This window comes from Chroicocephalus ridibundus, chromosome 2, assembly GCF_963924245.1.
Source record: "Chroicocephalus ridibundus chromosome 2, bChrRid1.1, whole genome shotgun sequence".
In the NCBI taxonomy this organism is placed as follows: Eukaryota; Metazoa; Chordata; class Aves; order Charadriiformes; family Laridae; genus Chroicocephalus; species Chroicocephalus ridibundus.
Genome location: NC_086285.1, coordinates 8,250,518 through 8,265,660, shown reverse-complemented (window position 1 = coordinate 8,265,660; position 15,143 = coordinate 8,250,518).

The window sequence follows — 15,143 nt, the reverse complement described above, 5'->3', positions numbered from 1 at the left end:
AACCTCTTTATTCAAATGTTTTTTTGATATGCAAATACCGTACTGCGGCAACGGGCAACATCATTTTGCGATCAGCAAGCCTTATGCCAAACTTAATACCCACCTCAGGAGAAAGCCGTGCCAGGCCACCCAGCTGGAGCTGGTGTAGGAAGCTGCAGCAAATGTTCACCTGCGTAAAAGCTGCAGACAGTTTTAATGTTTAAACAATTAAGGAATAGCACAGGACTTGTGCATTTTGTGAAGAAGGGGAAATGCTGGAAGAGCTTGGAAGCTTTTGGCAGCAGAAAAAACTTTCAGACAGGGAAAGAGCATCAGTACAGTGCATCTGCATGATCTTCTGGACAGAAAACTCTGATGCCCTGCAGCAGCCTCTGAAATTAGAGGTCTGGCCATCCCCGTGCGTGAAAGAAGACAGCAGAATGGCACTGAGCGATGAATAACGTGTAGTACGACAAAAAGGTTCTTGAACTGCTAAGATGTCTAGCATGGTAATGCTTTCAAATATAAAGTTGGCCAGAATTGACCTGCAGGTTCTTCCCACCAAGGGATGAAACTGGTGATGGATTCCACTATGTAGATGCTGTACAGCTTATTTATAATGAAGATGTAAAACCCTGCTCCTCTGGACCCAGGAGGAATTAAATGTAAAAACAGACTCCTCTTCTTTTTTATATCTTTTTTTTCCCCTGCAGCTCTAGGCGTCTTCCCAGCAGTCAGCACTTAGCTCCAAAAGCACTCACAGCTTTCTGTGTCAGGACTGTGCTTTACTGGAAGTGCATAGTTTTCTCCTTTGCTGAGAGTTGATGCATACACTCTTTATTACCAGTGCAGACTGGGATAACTGGATATAAAAGACCATGTGACGCATCAGTGTAACTGGTAAATAGCTTTGGAGACTTCATTCTGTGTGCAATCAGGAGTAATGTCACATTGGCGTAGATAATTTTGAAGAAATGCGGCTGTGACTTCCCTTGGGAAGAGCCTGGCAGTCTTCCCTCTGCTTTCCCACACTGCTTTGCATCCTGCCCCAGCCAACTGGTCGGCATACCTGTGTGGGCCTCCGCGCTCAGGGATAGCACTGACAAGATGTCACCGCCTTGCCAAATGCTGGTGAGCAGCCACGTTCTGGATCTTGGCACTCTCATACTGCAGGAGCTGGCACAACCACTACAGTTTTTAATTTAAACCATTTGCCAGGATTCTTTCTCATACATCTAGCTGGGCCTGTGCTAAAGACCTCCCAGCCCTGTGGGGAGAGATGAAAGAGAAGAACTCTCCGTTTCCGAGTGTAAGAAGGACAAGGTTTTTAGGTCATTGCTACAAAAAGAGACCAAGCGAGGCCATGAGGTTCCCGGCAGCGGCAGGTAAATGTCAAGGCCTCAAAGGTGGCTTGGTGAAGGTCAAGGGACACACTCTACGTCACCCCTAGCAGCTGTCCGTATTACGAAGAGTTGAATAGGATTTTTAACTTGGGATATATGCATATTCTCCCACTTTAGCATCCTGCAGAGAGAGAAGAGCATGCTACGGCGAGCAGTGCTGTCTCTGAAGCACATCTCGACAGCTCTGCTCAAACTCCGTCACTGACAGTTCTGCCTCCAGCCCAACATCTCCACGGACTCCCAGCCTCCTCCTCCCTAATACGAGCGGCAGTGCTGCAGAGGTGAGTGAACATCATCACACTCGCCTCCACTGGACGTGGGCGATACTGTGCATTGGTAGATGGTGCTGGGCATTGTCATCTGGGGCAGGTTTGAGCCCCACTTTCCAACTTTAACATATTTCCAACTTCTGCATATCCAATATGATGACACCGGTCGATGAAAATGCAGTAGCAACTCCACACCCTTTGACCGGCCAGACGACCGTCTGCAAACCCGTCCTCCAGCACTCGGTCGGCACTCGGACCATCTCTGAGCCCCTGGCTGACCCCCAGTCTCTTGTGCTGTGTGTTCACCAGGGTCACGGAAGAATCCGTTTTCACAGAAGTGCACAACTTCAAGTATTATCCCACAGTTGTGTAACAAATACGCTGTATTGGGACCATGAAATGAATGGGTTAGAAAAGCAGGGTATGTTAGTGCAGATCTCGTCACAGCAGGTTGAATTCTGCTCGGTAAAATCTCAGGCAGTTTTAACAACTCTGAAGCTACTTTTGACTCGCAAAATACTAACAGAGTGTTTTTCTGATCTGCTAAAGAATGACTGCAGGAGTAAGTAATAAGGCAGCACATGGCACACCGCAGTTCACAAGGCACAAATACGATTAGCCCCAGGGAGACCCACAACTTGCTATAAAACAGCATTGGGACCACCAAAAAATGACTTTGCAAGGAATATAAAATGGGCTTTTTAGGTACAGAAATTGCTCTAGTGTGTCCCCAACACTATAAGGCCAGGAGAACCTTCTCACTGCTTTGCACAGTGGCAGTTGTGCCGTTCCAGCTGCACAACATCAGGCGGTGTTGGTCTGGTGAATACCAGCGGGACGTCACTTGCCGGGTTCCCTTCAGCCCTCCTCAAGAAGCAGCATGCCTTTATGGTTATGGTTCATGGGTAGGGTCATGTCCTCCAGTGAACATATTGTCCGTAGTAGTGTGGTACGATACCATTTCCTAACTGGACCTCAGCAGGGTCCCTACACGGTTAATCCGGAGGCTGATCACATACGGCCTCTCTGATGTGAAATGCAGTTTAGTGGAGGAACAACCCCGCGTCTCTCAGGCACCTCATACCACTTCTGAAATGATGGAGGTTTCTCGTACTCCACCTTCCAAACACGTGGAAGGGCAACTGGGAAAGAGTCTCCAAGGGGGAGCTATGCCACAAGTGGGAAGCGGTATAAAAATGAGGAAAGTATTATATAAAAATTGTCTGTTGCAATTCTGAATAATGAATAAGAGCATATTAATTTCTCATCCAGCAAGGCTATCGACTCACAGAGCCAAACCATCCTGAAGCTGGGCGTTAACTACTGCCCAGGCTGAGTAGGGAAGTGAGAGGGGAAGCAGTAGAGAAGAAGGGAGGCTGTTTGGGGAACTCCTTGTGATTTTGCTAATGCATGGGAGAAAGGAAAGCTGTATGGTCCCCAAAAGCTGGCAGGCAAAGGGCTCCATTTCACTCAAGAGCCTGGTGAAGAAGGCCCACAGTGGCGATGAATGGCTTAGCTGGAAACAGCAAACAGACTCTAAGATGGTCAAGAGGTTGCAGGATGGCCATCATGAAGAGGAACACCTGGCTGGAGACAACACACCACCAGAACTGCTGTTCTGCTCCTCTCAACTCTTCTGAGCGTGTCCTGGTGGGAACAGCACATTGCCACTTGAAGCTCCCGTCAGAGCTCCTTCCAGCTGGAGAGGGGACACAGTTCAGCCCCTTCTGGCAGCGGAAGGCTGGGGGGAGGCCTCCCTGTCCCCGTGGCTGCTGAGCAGTCTTGCCCCATGGTGGGGAGCTTTCACTTACAAGGTCATGACTGAACTTTCCCTCATCCCTTATTTTAACACCTGAACTTTGTGGCTCTGCGGTGAGACTGCTGCTGCCACTGGTTGCACTTTGATTACCATATGCATCAGTGGCACTTTTCTGACAATAAAGTCACATTTTGTGAAATTATACAGGCACTGCTATTTTCACCCATCAGAAAAAAATGATGCTATTAATAAAATTTACGAATAACCTCAGGAAATGATATAGAGCCGTCGCACAGGCAATGAAGCTACAGAAGCCAGAAGAGCCCGGTATTTGAATAGCCCATGCAGTTAAAGGAAGGGGCTCACCATCTTTAAAACCCACGGAGGCATTCAAAATATGATTATTCTGCAATCCTGGTCACGACAAACCTCGCGGGTTGATGCTACGCAACCCTTCCCATTGATTTATATGGCCTGCGCACCCGCTCTGAGCACGTTAAGCCTGAAGTCCTTGGATCAAGATTAAAACTTAAAACACCCCCGTCCCTCAGAGCAGATGCACAAAGGTATTTGCTGGCACAGGTGTCGTTTTTGTGGAAGTGTCCTGTGGGACGCCGTAAGCGTCCTAACAACTGGCCGACCTTTCTCCTTGGCTCCCACAGGAGTGGTTACGAACAGCAGTCGGTACCAGCTGGAGACAGGCAGGGCTCGGCTGCGCAGGGCCCTCAGCAAAGGCTTCATCTCCCACCACGGCAAGGCAGTAAGTGGGACACCCCTCTGGACTCAGAAGGTAAATCCTAATGTGCCCCGTTTTCACCATGTTCAACACAGCAGCAAATTTGCCTTTCTCAGCAGCGGAAACGGGAATTTCTGACATTTCTCAGGTCTTTGCTGGTTGCAGATCAACTCACATGGCCATCAGTAAATGACCCCAGTGACTGACCACCAGCAGCACAGCCCAGAGGAGTGTCCCACCCGGAGGCGCCTGCTGGGAGGTCCATCACGGCTCCTGGAGAGACGTTCCTCCTGGCTCCTCGCCTCTCTAGAGCACGATGCTCAAATGTGGTGGCAGTGACTCCTGACCGCTGTCCCGCAGTACAGACACCACCAAGTAAACTCCTTTCTCTCGTATTGATCAAATTCCTGAGCTCTACACATGGCTCTGGTCTGGCAGGATCATGGGCCTGTGTTTTGCGTTGAAGTCACTTTTGTTTTGTGAAGAAACTTGAGTGGTTTTGCGGCTCTGAATGAAGGACAGAGGTTGTATCTACTGGTTTCGGTGACATTTTACCCAAGCCTAGGAGTACTGGCCATGAACTGAATGTTAACGAGTCAGAGCAGCACAACGGAGTGTCGAGATTTCAAAACAGGCTTTTCTTTTTGTGTTTGTTTGGGTTTTATTGCCACTACAAATATCTCTTCCAGGAAACAGAATTTCCCAATACTTCCTTTTCTGGGAAGTCAAACCGGGTGTGTGGTATCCTACCCACGGGAGGTTTGAGAGGCGAAAGGCGAGGAGGGACAGAGTCTCTGGGTTTATTTTCTGGACTGAAGCCATACTCCACTTTGGACCGCGCATTACACAACAGCGTTGTTCTGCCTGTGGATTGATCAGAGATATCACGGGCAAATGGGATAAGCAGGAGGGAGCACTAGAAGACAGCGTGAGCGCAGCGACAGACAGAGAGGTATTTAAATGAATGCACTGGATATAAAGAGAACAGAATTCTGCAGCCTCTGAAAGCCAGGAGTAAAACTTTGAACTGCTCCTTCTGAATTTGCACTTTTACATACACAGCGCGGCCGAGTTAGAGCCTGGAGATGGAAACACGCCGACACACAACAACAAGGCTGATTTTCTAGATCTTTTGATCCTACAACCTGTTTTCTCCAGGAGCAAGGTCTAGCTTCTAGGAAGATAAAGGTAACACAAACGAAAACGCTTTCTGTTAAGGTAAGAAATCACCAAATACCAGTGTTAAAGTTCAAAATGTGCTGAGTTCCCAGTATTTGGATTTGGTGACTGGCTAATCTCTGCTCCGGCGATTTCAGCGTCACTGTTGTCCTGCCATTTTATTTGAAGCCAAAACCATTGTCCTTGGGAACCAGGTAGGTTTTCAGACTCTCTTTCCAAACACCATTCAGCATAATTATGGGATCGGATGTACTAAAACTAAAATGTTAATTCATCCCCCGACTGAAACACACGGTTAGCTGCCTCTAGGATTCCTGTGACCAACAGCAACACACAGACAGGACAGAGGCATTGCTTCTTGCGAAGCCATCATGATACAGAGGAGGACATTCACAGGGAATGGAGAAACCCTTTGGCTCCAGCAACTTTAATGACAACTTTTCTTCCCCTGTGGTCTCCCGTCCCAGATTTCCTCCCTGTCTGCAGCAGTGTGCCAAAGCTCAGAGCACTGCGTCTCCCCATGCCAAAAGAAGACCTTTTTAAACCGGAATAAATACAAGTAGAGACCGGAGCCGCATCTCGTTTTGGACTTGCCTTGTTTCCCCGCACGTCTGCCTCTCACTGCTTCATTGGTTCTGATACTCAAAAGCAGATGCTGGTAATCCTGGGTAGGGTGACGTTAGGTTTTGAATACAGAAGAAAAGAGAGGTCAGAGTGTAGCCTTGACACAAAGAACCAAACCGCCCCCAATCCCATGCAACTGTAGAAAAGCCTTAAGTACTCCTGAATAAGGAGTGGCCTTCTTGTAGACTCGCAGCTGATGGCCTTGTTCAAGTATCCATTTTTAATGCATGAAAAGAAACATGGAAGACAGCTGAGAATGCAGCTTGCCAAAACTTCCGCCATCAAACAGCAAAGCTTAAAGGTCTGTTTTAAGATGATCTAGCAAACACAGGTCTAAAAGGCTTGGGCACAGTGCAGCTTTGCAAAAACAAGGGGCCTTCAGCCACAAAATGGATCTGATAGCGCTGTAGGCTGGGTTCATGTTCCTCTCCAACCACTGGGTCAAGTCGCAATATTGCTTATTTGCTGGAAGTTTGTGTAGCTAACATTCACAAACATAGACCATAGTAACTCCAGAAGAACCTATGGATTTAAATACTAATGCACACAGTATAAGCTAAACAATAAATCTATCAAGAAAAACAGACGTGAAACAATATGAAGAAGCAAATACAGACAGTAAAAATGGAAACATTTCCCCTATGAATATTAAAATAAAAATAATTAGAGGCTAATAACTAATAGAAGAAGTCTTACTAGTCCAGAGAAGCTACTCCTTGAATGGTAACTCGTTACTTATCACCAGACTCTGGATATCTTGCCCACAACAGACTCCTTAAGTAATGTAGATCTTGTCCATTTTTATCAGTTCTCTTTGACAGACCCTAATGGCCTTGGTTAAGTTTGACTTTGCCCAGAAGCCACCAGCAGAAATGCACCATTGAGTGTGCTGCTCTCTTGGCAGGACTCAGGGCTGTCAACGCGATGAAAGGAGCTCAGCCGCACAACCCAAGTTCAAGTTGCCTCCTGCCAATCCACCACATGCTAAATTCCAGTAAATTGCTTAATTAACGTAACAAGTGCAAACTGCACTCTGGTCTGCTCTACGGGTAGCTGGAAACACCCTCTCGTAGGTAAGCAAGAATGCCTTGTCCTTTAACAAGGTGGCCTAGATTTCATCTGCTCCAGAGAGCTCCTGTGCGCACACCCCTTGTAAATTTTCCCATTTCATTGTACAGAAAGTATTTCTGTAGTTAACTATTTTGGTAGTCTCATTTATATTCCCTATTTCTAGAAAGGCTTATGCCTATGTTTAATGCATGAATAGTTCCGGGGAAGTCAACAGGAAAATTTATACCTTTAAAATTAAGGGTGTGCATACATCTTTACAGAGCCAGACCGGACTTTGCATCTATACCGAAAGCTCTTCTCCAGCTGTGTCTGCTAGAAGAACATACGTAACTGAACCAGATTTCTAACAGTAGTCCATTATTCGTCCAACTGGAAAGTCTAAATCCACCATCGAGTGTGCAATCATCATATATGGCTGTCTTCCTTTTTCCTACTTCTCTCCCAAAATACTCAGAACGCGGGGCATGAAAAAACCGTAGTGGTGGCTTGGAGAGCACATGCAGCCACAGAGCCAGCTGGTGGTGGCTGGAGAAGGCAGGCAGGCTGGGCTGACAGTTGCTGTCGTCTCACGTTGCGATTCAGAGGCCTGTCGTGGCACCCACAGGCTCACTGCGCAGAGGCCACTGTCCCGTCACCAGGCGGTGGTGACCTGCACTCACTGCCATCTTGCTCTGGATCAAAATCCATGATCTAAACATCTTCTCTTGCCAGTCCCCTACGCTCTTCATGCCCCGGTCACTTGTAGCCCTTTCCCATCAAACACATCAGTCATCATGCTGATGGCTTAACACCACACCAGTCTTTTTGGTATAAATGTTACACTCAGAAAAAAACACAACAAAATATAATAATCTGTGTCACGGAAAAAAAGTAACTACATTTTTCCTATCTCGGTCTCATTTTCTCTATGGCAAGGATGGGCCAGTCAGACTCCACAGAACAGGAAAGTACGCTGAGTAGAAAAGCATTACTGCTGCCTACGTAACGTTAAACTATCAAGTAGAAACAATGTTTTTTGCTCCGTGATTGCATTCCCTCCCACTCCCACACAAGCCAAGAGGAGTCTTGTGGTTACAGCCAGGGAATGGGAGACAAGCACTGGGCTGCTCTTGGCTCGGCTCGGTTTTTTGTTTGTGTTGGACACATGGTGACACTCCCCTCATCAGATCCAAGGTCCTAAAAGCAATTTGTTTTCGTTTAAGAACACAAAAGGCGGTGCTTTCTCACCAGCACACACACTGGGAAAGGCAGCCCTGCTGACAAAGCAGCCGTCCCTCCTTGTGCTTCAGCTTGGGTGCCGTAGGTCCCGTGCCTCCCACCTGAATCTCAGGCGTGTCAGAAAAGTGTAAACACAAACTTGCCAACCTTTTGCTCTCGAGCCAGCGATATTGCCAGTTTGGCAACTACTGCTCCCAGTTCTCAGCCTTATTGGGCCCTATCAGAGCCACGTGGACAGCGAGATCTGCTCACACAGCCCAACCTGCAAGACCGGTGCCTCAATTTGTCATGCTCGTATAATAAATCAATTTATTTCTTTTAACTAGGGGTTAGTCAGCAAACTCTTACTCATGCATTTCTCATACAGTAAGTCACACTTCCCAGTAGCATTCGTGTGAATGCGGTTTCTGACTGTGGCCTTACCTTCGCTTGAGGAGAAGCAGCGAGATGAGGTTGGTTTTCCTGAGATATCACAGAATCATAGAATAATTCCCTTGTCACTCCTCACAACCAATAAAGACCTAATTTTTCTACCCATGGTGAAGAGTTGTTGGATGCACGGTCTACACAGCGTCCTGTACCCCATGGTGTAGGAAGGGGATGTCCTCCAGGCAACTGGCCTGACCTGGATGTGAGTGACCGAGCAGCAGAGCTGCATTTCACTCGCAGCCCCTCTGCCACCCCCTGGTAAGCGTCCCGGGGCAAATGCAGAGGCTCTTTGTGCCGGAGCGGTCTGGGAAGCTTTCCCACCGAGCCGTGGGAGATCTCGTCTGTCCTTCTGGGCAAACAGGTTGTTGTGGTGAGGTCTATCAGCGATGGCATCTCTCCATCTTCCCCAGCGGGGCTGCATGAGAGGGCCATCGCTGGGTATCGGCATCAGCAAAGGCACCGCTGCGGCTCCTGCAGCCCCCTTGGCCCCGCTCGAACCACCGCGCTCAGGCGAGAGAGTCTGTGTGTGGCCCAGACCAGGGCTTGGAGCGAGAGGACGGTGGCGAAGGTCCCCTCGGCACTGCTCCTCCCAACCTCTGCCTGCCTGACTGCAAGATCTGCGGTCCCATCTGCTCGGCCTGCCTCGTACAGCTGTGGGAGGACTTTGAGCTGTGGAATAATTTCTCGGAGGAAGTGTCTACCCATGAATTAATGTCTCTAAGAACTAATTATTGGGTAAACTGTATAAACAGTCCCTGGAGTGCCTCTTCAGTACTCAGCTTTTTGGGCTCAAAACAGACCAAGCAGGCAAGACCATTTTCAGAGGTCGGTCTGTCTGGGCAAGGGATGATGTAGGTGACTCAGTGGTTTTATCTCTCACAGCCTGCAAAGACAGCAAAGCCCACAGTGGTCATTTGGGGTGAAAATTTATAGCTTATTAATTAAAAAAGAAAAAAAAAAGTATCCGTTTCTAGGCCAGATCATAGATTCTAGGCTGCCATCCAATGTCAGGAAATGTTCCCCTCCCGGCGGGGGACCCAGGCGAAAAGGTTATTTAATACTTTATGCTTGATTTTGTGTTTGGAGTAACTGCCTTAAATGATTGGTTTTGGCCTGAGAAACTGTTTGCTTACCTGGCACCTGAACTTCAGTGATAAACTTTAATGTCCTCATCAGAGTATTCCCACAGCACACAAAGGAGACTTCATGCAGTCCCGCTAGCTATAAATCTGACCTTTTTTTTTTTTAAATAAAATCAAAATCAGATGTTGCTCGTTATCTCTTCCAACTCCTATCTATCCGTCAACATCCAAAAGTTTTAAAAGCCCTGCTTAAGCATGTCTCCACTCCATTGATGGAATATCCTTTAATATTTTATAGCTCTGACTTGCACTTCTAAAAGTACTAATTAATCTCACTAGATAAAAACTGGCACAAAATGGCACAAGTGAGAATAGCTCCATCCTTCCTCCCAGCAATCCTGTGCCAGTTCATCTTGGAGCATGTAATGATTTACTGTAATAGTTTTAGGCCCGTAATGGGGCCAATAACTGGCATCTGGAAGCCGTGAGGCTCTTTCCCAATGGATGCCATTCACATATAGTTATTTAATTAATTAACAGCTCCACTAGCATAAGCCAGTAAAGGGTCCATTAAAGTATTTTTTTTTTTTTTAAATATCTTCCAAAGTAAGAACATATGCTGCACGCTGCTTTTCCCTCGGAGAGTGCTTAATGTTGCAACCTGTTTATCTTATGACTGATTTTCAAATTCCACCTTAACCAGCTGCTTTTCGCTCCGCTTCAGGATTCAGCAGCGCGCGAGCCGCCCGGCGCTCAGCGGGAGCAGCGGAATAACATTCTACCTGCATGTGCTCATTCCCGCACGAGGTGCCAAACCCCTGCAACGGCCGCCTGGCCGCCTCCGCGCTGCTCCCAGACGCCACACGTGATGCGCCTTCACTCGCCCGTTTCTCTGCTGAAAAAAAGAAAAGAAAACCCAATGATCAAGGTGTGGAGTTCATTTGGAATAAGCAAAATATCAGCGGGCAACCAAACCCCACCAGCCGCTGGCGGGAGTTGGTCGAGTTTGTGAAAAGCATTCGAGAGCCCAGTCCCGTGTGAAATGTGGAAAAGCTATCAGGGGCCATAACGCCAGCAAGGATGGGCTTGGTCTGGTTACAGTGCCAAAGGATTTTGCTTCCCAAGCGACGAGGATTCCGATTCCTGAGGTGCAATTAAATGCAAACCAAGGAGCTGGCCCGCAGTAGGGTGAAGGGCTCATCCGTAAGCCTCCCTCCTTCTGCAAGGAGCTGAAGAAGGAGATAAGAGTGGCGTCCCTTGCCATGCACGTGCAGCTCCGGCGTGGTGCCACGCAGCAGGCGTTATCTACGGAGCTGCCCCATAAGGACACGGTAGACATGACAACTGGAGAACCTCTGATGAGACGGTAATGTAGCGATAGGATGAGGGGTAATGGTTTTAAACTGAAAGAGGGGAGATTTAGCTTAGATATTAGGAAGAAATTCTTTACTGTGAGGGTGGGGAGGCACTGGAACAGGTTGCCCAGAGAAGCTGTGGATGCCCTTTCCATGGAAATATTCAAGGCCAGGCTGGATGGGGCTTTGAGCAGCCTGGTCTAGTGGGAGGTGTCCCTGCCCATGGCAGGGGGCTGGAACTGGGTGATCTTTAAGGTCCCTTCCAACCCGAACCATTCTGTGATTCTGTGTCATTTAACAATAACTGTCTGAAGTGAGCACTGCTAACACAGCGCGGCACAGTGTCACCTCCCTGGTGCTGCGCTGGGAGACACAGGACATGTCAAAGTCACATAATCCACGATGCAGAATGTGATGTGTTGTGTCCTTCCTCCTCCCGCTTTCCCTCCCATGGGCCCACAGCACAGCCTTCTGCCTGCAAGGCTCTCACCGTGGCGTGCAGCAAGGCTTTGGGAAAACAGAGTGCCCTTGAGCAGCCGTCCCTTAGAGCCCTTCAGCTGGTGCCTCGTTCCTGAGAGCCACCATGGATCGTCCAGGGGCTGTCAGAAAGCCAGGGAAAGGCCAGCAAGAGCTCGGTTTGACACCCTTGTGAGAGAGACGTCAGGTTTGCTTTGCTTAGATGTCAGGTATGGATGAGTGAAGGGACGTCTTTTTAACTTTGACATTTCATGTTCCTGCCTAGGTAGAGCCTCAGGCCTGACAAGCATGAAAAGTTCGGCAACCAGCTCACTTCCAAGTCCATCTGGGCCTCTGAAACTGCTCTTCAGCCTAAACTGCTAAAGTGACCAGTCTGCCAGGGCTTCCAGGTCATGGCAAGACCTCAATGGTGGTCTTCCTCCTTACAAAAGATAATGGGAGTCGGCACTGCCTCTCAGGCAAAGCAGGGACCGTAGAGGAGGTTGTTCCCACTTTCAGGCAGTTGCCCGATGCTAGGAGCACTCTCGGGGAAGTGGTGCATGGACTGAATTCCTTCTCCTGTAGTAGGACGTTCAAACACACATCTCCCACCTCCCTTGGCAATACCTCACCACCTATAATGTGCTCTCCTGGGCAGGAGGGCGGAGGGAGGCTGTGCGTTCATTATTGCTCATGTCTGTATGACCTGTAATTTGCACGAACTCTATCAGAAGTCCCTGGAGCAGAGACCAGAGCTCAGGCTTTCTCCTCCTACGAAAGTGCCATAACCAATAGGCCATGCAAGGTCACCTCAGCTAACTTCACACATCAAGTAGCTAGATACCTAGATGTCTCATCCAGGCAGCAGAGAAACAGGCATTTCCTGTCCTGAAAGGAGACGAATATCTCTCTCGAGTTCCTTTTCCTCTCCACTGACTGTACGTGGAGCCTGGGGTGACTAACAGAGTCTTTGAAGTCCAGTTGTTCAATATCTAAATCAGGGCAGATGAGTTCCCCCTCTCCTCCCTCCACCCCTTTCCCGTCTTCTCCTCCTATCCCAGTAAACTTTTCATGTTGCCACAGCTCTAACAGGAAGACCTGGGAGCACGCGATTATCCTAATCCCCTGCAGAACAACCAAGAGTTAGGGGCTGGAAGGCTCACCATGGAGCCTGGGCTCAAACCATCTCCAGAAGTTCTCCTGTCACCCAGCGGATGTGCAGAGGAGGTTAATGAGATATGGCTTCCTTTCCCAGCTTATTTTAATAGATAAGAGTGACCACTTCTCGGTTCTTCACAAGTCGTGCTGTAGACACCTATCTTCTGCAAAGAACTGTAAAAAAATTATTAATTAATATGGTAATTAATACCCTGGGGGTGCTTTGTGCTTTTCTGGAAAGCAAAGCAGCTATAAACCCAGTTTAACTGGCTATTTTGTTTTGCTGATTTGTACTGCTCTGGTACTCCAATGAATATGCTCTTTAAATGGGATTTAGGCATAGTATTACTCATCTTCAAAATATTAGCAGTATTGCACAGTAGCCGTGACCTCAGGTTTGTTGATTAGTGTTCATTTACAGATAAATTATCTCAAAGTGGAATGAATGTTAAGCACATATATCTGAAATTTAAAGGAAAGTAAAACACCTCTAACAGATTTTGCAACTAAATTTAAACCAAGGAGCAGAAAACCCAAAACACTCATACCTAAAGTTAGACTTAGTTAACCAAACAGGTTAAGATTAGAAAGTTCATTCTGTAACAAATGTATTTCCTGATAGACTTGACTTTATTTCATGAGAAAAAATCCATGTTCTGTCATAAGCCTCATGAAAAAACTTTGACCAGCTACAGCCATAGATTTTAACGTCTGGGACGTCACAGGCAAGTCCAAGGACCCAGTGTGGGACCTTTGTGTGCTGACTTCCCACCTCCGCATCCAGCCTTTAGACCAACCTTCCTCTTCCTCTCTAAGTTTGCAAATACATTAGACCGAACTTCTGAAAATATTAAGAGGTTTTTTGATTCTCTGCTGTGGAAGAAAACCCAATTCATGGCCTGAGAACTTCCTGGGACGGAAACACGATGGTGCAATTTGCTGCTTCCAGTAGCGTCACTGGAGGATTAGCAAGTATCGTTAAAACCATACAACAGAACTTTCACTGGACATATGCCGTATAATGTAAAAACACTCAAAGGATTAACAGCAATCAGTGGATACGTCTCTAGCTGTGCACAGACAGCAAATCTACAAAGAAGGTATTAGAGACAGAGGATATGAACCTGCAAGGAAAAAAATACAGTGGGGCCAGAAATGAAATCGTAAGAGAAAGGTTATTCCTGTATTTGTAAAGTTTTATACAAATCCTTGCGTTACATCATGGCTTATTTGTATTGCAGCGGCAGGTAGAGATCCCGCAATAAGAGATCGGTCACAAGATGCTGGGTTTTGTACACGCTGATCATGAAAAAAGAGTATATGCCCTGAAGCTTGCAGTCCAAGAGCTACTTCTTGCAAGTGCATCTACATGGTTGTACTGTCGACGTGCGGAGATCCAGTCCCAGGCGCAAGCCCAAAATAGTTATTTAAATAAAACCATCTTTATTCTTTCAATGCTCATTATTAAAATAAAACACCTTTATTATGAATTTTAACAAGACCCATGCACTCCCTAGCTAGCTTTACTTCATCGCCCTCTTATCTAGAAGGTTTTTCCTAAAGTCAAATCTAAATTTTATTAGCTGCAAATGAAGCTGGTTCTTTCTTTCCCTATCCGCCAGTGGCCACGGGGAAAGATTTATCGCTATCCTCCTTACAATAAACTTTAACATATTGCAAGATTTTTATCATGTCTCTTCTTTAGACTCCACTGTTCCCAGACTAAACAAACAATCCTTTCAACATTTCCTCCTAGGTTTTTCCTTCTATGCCTCCGATATTTCTACTGTCTCTCTGCTGGACTCTCTCCAGTTTGTCTCCATTTTTCTTACAGTGCAGTGCCCAAAACTGGACACTGTATTCCAGCTGAGGCCTTACCGGTGCCAAGTGGAGTAGAATAATTATCTCCTATGTCTTAGGTTGCAGTCACACATCCTGTTCTGCCTGCAGCTGAGCTGGGTGAAAAGTTTATTTCTTTTCACCCACTCCAGCTGCTTATCACCCCCCCTCAGCTGCGGGCTCTCCCCCTCCCAGGTCAACCAGTGTAACTGCCGAATAATCGCTCCCCAACACAATCTGGGGAAATGATCCAGGTTAGAGTCAGTAATTCAAATAACAGGTCTTCTCTCATCATCACTTTAACAGACCCAGGTAAGGCTGAGGTATAAGCAGATATAAAGAAGCCAAAACCTCAGGTGAAAGGAGATGATGAGCAACAGGGTTACAGATGGCGGCTTTTGCTGTGGAGTAACAGCAGACAGAAAAGGACGCCCGATATCATCCTTATATTCCACCTTTAGTCCACTCTGTGCCCTCAGTCCCTCCTGATGCTGCTGCTCAGCTGGGAGGTCCTCTTTTTCATAGAATCACAGAATGGTTTGGGTCAGAAGGGACCTTAAAGATCATCTAGTTCCAACCCCCTGCC